The 6706-nt window shown below is 43.6% G+C and overlaps 1 pseudogene; it reads right to left on the reverse strand.

Annotated features, from left to right (window-relative positions):
* Positions 1–5039: 5039 nt before the first annotated feature.
* Positions 5040–6706, reverse strand: LOC136472873 (BTB/POZ and MATH domain-containing protein 1-like; annotated as a pseudogene).

Genomic DNA, 6706 nt, shown 5'->3' on the forward strand with positions numbered 1-6706 from the left:
CCTCGGCCACACCTAAGAAATAGTGCAAGCCCTCTATAAAGTCTTAGGAGCGGCGATCGGCATTGTACATCCAATGGCGTGACATAATCTGTATTACACGACAAATTATGAAAACCTTGAACATAATTAAGTATTTTATTACACAACATAAATGACACACATATGGTTGATTAATTAACTAAGCCTGGCTACAACGTAAGCAATCCCAACTATCACTAAACAAACTAAAACTACAATGCACTTCAGTAATATAATTATTTTATGATCGTACGCAACTAAAACAGGCAAATCATTCTTCTGTTGAATATCAATAAGCATCTCCTGCTGGCTCACTGCCTCATCATCAGCAGCCGCTACCTCAAGCGCACCCAAATTCTGCACATATGTAGCATAATCTTCCTCCCAGTACCAACCATCGCATCCATTGCCCTCCCACTGAAATTAAAGCCAAAAAATATTTAGTCAAAAATATTCAAGAAAAGCAGGTCAATTAGCCATAATTATAAAATGCGTAAGAAACTCACATCGTGATCCGGGCACTTGTAGAAAATACGACCCTTGTTGGGTCCCTGTCTCTTGACTCGGTACTCCATCACAATCTTCTGCTTACACTTGCCGCAGATAATAAGAGGGAGTTCTGGCCTCAGTCGTTTCGCAACCGAACGAGAGGCCGAGGATCCGATAACAGTTGTCATCTACTTTCTATACTTATTTTTGCAAACTAGTGTAAATTTCATATTTTCTAAAATGATATATTTAAACAAAACTAGTACGGATTTCACATGTTTCAATAAATAACCATCTGTACTAGTTGATCTTGCTTATGTGATCAACTCGGCGAGCATTTCTCCACCGGACGGCACCGTACTTGGCCAAGGAAGAGCTCCGATTCTACGAGAAAGGGAACACAGCCTTCCACGACCGTTGCCGCTCTCCCTCATAGAATCAAAGCTCCTCCTTGACGTCCGTTACCGCTCGACAGAGAACATGCTCGCCGACCTGAACACGATCCGCAAGTTCAACTAGTACAGATTTTCTACATTTTTCTAACCATTTTCTAAGTTTTTCATTTCATGGAAAATTTAATTCTAAAAAATAAAAGGCATGATTTCTAAGTATTTTATTTTATGGAAAAAATAATTCTAAGTGACCTGCTCGATATCGGTGAGCTCGTGGGCGTTTAGGTTGCTGAGGATAGTAACATTTGTAGATGACATTTGTAGGTCTGAAGTTATCAAATATCCATCAAATTATAGCTCAAAAACATGTTTCAATAAATAACCATCCGTACTAGTTGACCTTGCTTACGTGATCATCTCGGCGAGCATTTCTCCACCGGACGGCACCGTACTTGGCCAAGGAAGAGCTTCGATTCTACGAGAAAGGGAACACGGTCTTCCACGACCGTTGCCGCTCTCCCTCGTAGAATCAAAGCTTCTCCTTGACGTCCGTTACCGCTCGGCAGAGAATATGGTCGCCGAGATGAACACGGTCCGCAAGTTCAACTAGTACGGATTTTCTACAATTTTCTAATAATTTTTTAAGTTTTTCATTTCATGGAAAAATTAATTCTAAGATTACGTAAGCCACCGGGGACGAGGATGGCGCATGCTCCAGCGAGGACGAGCGAGGTGTGATTTTGATGAACTAATTTAACTTTTGTTTATCCAAACATATATGCAAATCATCATGTGATTTTGAGCTAAAAATGACATATAAAATCATAATAAAGTCCAACATATAAAGTTACACATGCATCTACATCGCAAAATGAGATAAGCTACTGATAAAACATAAGAGGATTAAGTTTGTTACCTCCAAAATCGAAGAGCAACACCAATGGAGGGGGAGAGTGCAAGAACAACAGCAAGCTGAAGAACAGAGGCAGTGAGTTTGAGGCCCCGTTTGGCACGGCTCCACTTCACCAAGGAAGCCGTTTTGGGGGGCTTCAGCTCCATGAACAGCTCTATCGGTGGAGATAGAGCCGTTTTGATAAATTGTTTGGCAAAACAGCTCCACATATAGAGTTCCTTAAAATATGCTCTCACAGAACGCCATATAGGATGAGGTGAAGCCGGGAGAAGCCACTATTTTTGGCTCCTTCCCACCCTAAAGCTCTGTGAGAGCACGTTTTTAGGGGCTTCATCGATGGAGCCGTTTCATTTTACCCCGTTTGGCAGAAAACGGCTCCAAACGGCTCCTGAAGCCGGTGGAGAAGCCCTGCCAAACGGGGCCTGAATAATGGAATGGCTCGGGCTCGGGGAGGAAGAATTGAGCAGAATTATAGGCCGGGATAATTAGTCCCGGTTAGGGGTCCAAACCGGGACTAAAGATTAATCTTTATTCCCGGGGAATCACCCAAACCGGGACTAAAAGCTTTAGTCCCGGCTGGTATTACCAACCGGGACTAAAGGTAAGCCGGGACTAAAGATCCCTGCCCCGCGGACGACCGTTGGGTAGGGACCTTTAGTCTCGGTTGGTATTACCAACCGGGACTAAAGGGTCCTTTAGTCCCGGGGGCAAAAAAAATGCCGAGGCTAATGCTAAATTGGAACATCGTTCTAAAGTCTGTTCTCTAGTAGTGTTAGTTAGGAGAAAAAAATGACATATTCACCTCAATCGGCTGAACTGTTTGGTCTCCACGATCGACTGCACACACACAACCAAGCTTTCAGAACATTTTCAGCTCAATCGGCTGATCTGAACAATAAATATGAGGAAAAAGAGTACAAATCCAGAAGGAATAAATAAAAAACAAAGCCTATTGTTACTCTTCCACTCGTTATTGGCAAACAGATCTGTTGGTAACCAAATTTGATTTTTTTTTTAGTTTAAGTTTGATTAGGCTATTTATTTGGTTGGATTAGTTAAGTTTAGTTTAAATCGGCTTAGTTGTGAAATTTGATACTGTAATGATTAAATCTGTCAATAAAATGATTAATCGACTAGTCTGAATTGCTAATGGCTTAGTTGTGAAATTTGATATTGTAATGATTAAAGGTCTCACTCTCATGGTCCACTACGGCTCATGGACTGAACCAAACCCAATAGGCTCAGGTTGGGCTGGGCCAAATTTTATTAGGCCTGACATGTCCTGGCTCTCCTCTGGGCCATGCTGGGCTCACCACCTCGGGTCCGTCTAGACCCATGTCAAATGAGTTTTCTTATGTTTCCAAAATCTATTTCTTCCTCACTATGGTCAAGTGTTTTTATCAATAACAAGATTCCAAAGAATCTGTAGTTGACAGTGGTGACAACACACGTGTCAGTGTGTCAATGAACAAAAAGTGGGAAAATATAAATGGGTGGGGGTGGGGGGGGGGGGGGGGGGGGGGGGGGGGGGGGGGGGGGAGAGAGAGAGAGAGAGAGAGGGAGGAGGGGGAGGGAGGGAGAGAAAGAGTATACAACTCAGATCTTACAAAATATACGGAAGGGACAGTTGTATCTAATAGCTGTTCGGGAGACCCTCAGGCTCCAGTGATCAATAAACATCTAACATTGTTCTTTTGTTGTCCACAGAATGTCCGAAAAAATAACCCAACATAATGTTCAATATCAGTAGTTATATGATTGATCAATGACATAATAATTTCAATATGTGATTTCTCAGGTAATGTAAAAACAGAGGCCAACAAAATCATGGGATCTCATAAGTTTGACAAAAACATTCAGAGCCTTCAAACAGCCTGGCATGCAGTCGAAGCCCAGTTGGAAATTTGCCAGCAACAACGGCGCAATAGTTCAATACGACATACAAGTACATCCTACATGCTTTGAATAGATCAGAAAGAACTTATGGAGCTAAGTTACATAAACAAAACCAAACATCCCACAGCTTCAAGCATAATCCAGTTTCAGGGCAGGGACAAGAGAACAGAGAAACAAAAGCTTAACTAAGCTATAGGAATTTGCCATTATCCATGTCCTGAGTTCTGTGTGACCATATCCTCAACCTCGCCTCACTTAACAGTATAGGCAGCAACTTAGTTCAAATACTACAAGGAATCAAGTTTAAAGTTCCAAACGCTGAAAAACTTAACAAGCAACAAACACCATGATAAATAAGCAGAGCATGATGCTAAAGCTATACGCTTGATCACTGAACTAAATGCATGGTCCATATGGGGATGCCGACATAGTTAAGTGATCAAGTAAATATCCCAAAAGCGAACTCAGCCTCATGACCAGCACCGGACAGGACTAACAAAACACAGAAACATCCATACATCACAATTAGGCTACTGATGCATACTGACCATACATTTGCCCCTGACCTGAGCAGTAGAAATAACCTCCAACGCATCACCATCACATGTATCATTAGCACATTGCATACTTAAACAAATAATGCGATAAAACAAGTTCTAAGCTCTAGTACGCTTGAAAATATATATAAGGTAGCAGTGACCAAAATATCTGAACACCATACTAATAATAGACATGAATGCCAGCCTGAACTATATACATGGAGATGAATCGCAATGATGTCATGCCACAGGGCTCTCTCGCAGCTCAGCAATAATGGATGGGATGCACCAACTCCACGAAACCATCAGTTAACACAGCCTTCCTGAAATTTTCTTCCATGGCAAAGAAGTCGATGCATAATCCAGTTTGCAGACAGACAGACCAACAGAGCAGGGACAAGAGAACAGAGAAACAAAAGCTTAACTAAGTTATATGAATTTGCCACTATCCATCGATGTCCTGAGTTCTGTTGACCATATCCTCAACAACCTCGTCTCACTTTACCAGTATATTCAGCAACTTAGTTCAAATACAACAAGGAATCAAGTTTAAAATTCCAAACGCTTGAAAACTAATGAAACACAATCACCTCAATATATAAGCAGAGCATGATGCTAAAGCTACGATTGATCACGACCAACAAATAGATCCGGACAGGCAATAACGGAGTTAATATCTCAAAAGCATAAACTCAGTTTCATGACTGGACAGGACCAACAAAACACAGAAACATCCATACAAACATGCAATTAAGCTACAGATACATAATAACCATAAATTTGCACCTGACCTGAGCAGTGGAAATAACCTCCACCGCATTACCATCACATGTATCATTAGCACATTGCATACTCAAACAAATAACGTGATAGAGCAAGTTGTAAGCTCTAGTACCCTTGAAAACATATATAAGGTAGCAGTCACAAAAATATAAGAACACCATACTAACAGTAGCCATGGATGCCTAAACTATATACATGGAGATGAATTGCAGTGATGTCACGCCACAGGCCTCTCTCGCAGCTCAGCAACAATGGATGGGAACTGCTGCACCAACCACCAACTGCACGAAGCCATCAGTTAACACAGCCTTCCTGAAATTTTTCTCCATTGCAAAGAAGTCAATGCACTTGATCTTCAACTCCGAGCAGTTGTACATTTCAGCACAAGCTAAGGTAGCAGCAACTGTTTCGACAGACACAATGTCCCACAATTTCTGTGCACAGCTAAGCTTCAGCCTATCCAAAGCATACCGGTCAGCCGCAGCTAGTAGATGACGAATCATTTCAGAGGGGCACTCACCAAATTCGTCGTCTCCAGGGTAGGTGTCTGTGTACATAAACCGGAGCATGAGTTCGAATGTAGCAGGAGCAATGTCATGTAAGGTGATGGATGCCATCGTAGCCTCAGCCATGGAACCAAGGAGCTCCGCTCGAAAGACTGGCGAGCGAGCAGCAAGCAATGCTCGGTGTGCGTGGAACGTCTCATTGCCAGCTATGAAGGACACATCCGCCCCATCTGCGCTGTCCAGCAGGGTGCCTAGATGGTCTACAATGTTCGAAGGCGGTACAGGAATAGAGCGGTCATTTACAACCATAATGCCACATATGATCCTGATGTGTCCATCTTTTACATGATTTTCTACTAGATCAGTCCGTGTGACAAACCGAGACCAACCCCAGTCCTCCATTTTGGAACAGATGAACCCCTGTCCTTTTCTGAGCAGTTGAAGATGGTTGCCCATCCTTGTCCATCAAGAATACCTCAAAGATGGCACTGACAGAAAGTCTGGGTTGGTTCTCTAGTTGGACGAACACAGAGAGATGCTCGTCGCTGTCAGAGCTCCCAGTTCCACGTGGAAAGCATTTTATCTTCCACATGTGGCCGCCAGCAGAGAAGGGGTTAGAGCAGACAGCCTTGCCAACAGCGAGGTGCTTAGTTTGCTGGTAATATAATCTGAATTCATGGAAATGGAAATCAATAGGCCAGCCCTGCATCCCAGCCGATTGGTGTCGCTTGTCCACTGCACAATCGCAAACCAAACTGAGTCTCAATCAAAATGGCAAGGAAAATTAACGATCAAACATCACAATGTCAGCAGTTTCTGATGCAGAAATTCAGACTGAAAAGCGAAAAACTAAACCCCAGTTCCCTTGAGCTGCAAGAACTAAAGAGGACAAGAAGGGGCAGATGTACTCACTATCTAGCCGCCGGACGTGACGGTGGAATGGTTCCTGCCTGCTGATTCAGTCGACCGAGGACCGGAGATGAGTTGCGCCGGCCGGTCCTCTGTCTTCCCGGCTTCCCAACTTAGGTCCTCCGGTCGCGTACACGGCCCGGTCGCCACCCTCGGCACCTCCCCCTCCGCGACTCACAGCGAATCCCTCCCCGACTCTGTAGCGCCCTTGCCTCTCGCAGCAAGACTCCGCCGGACCTCGCTTCTCTCGCCGCCGTTAGG

The sequence above is a fragment of the Miscanthus floridulus genome, chromosome 8 (genome assembly GCF_019320115.1).
Source record: "Miscanthus floridulus cultivar M001 chromosome 8, ASM1932011v1, whole genome shotgun sequence".
NCBI lineage: Eukaryota > Viridiplantae > Streptophyta > Magnoliopsida > Poales > Poaceae > Miscanthus > Miscanthus floridulus.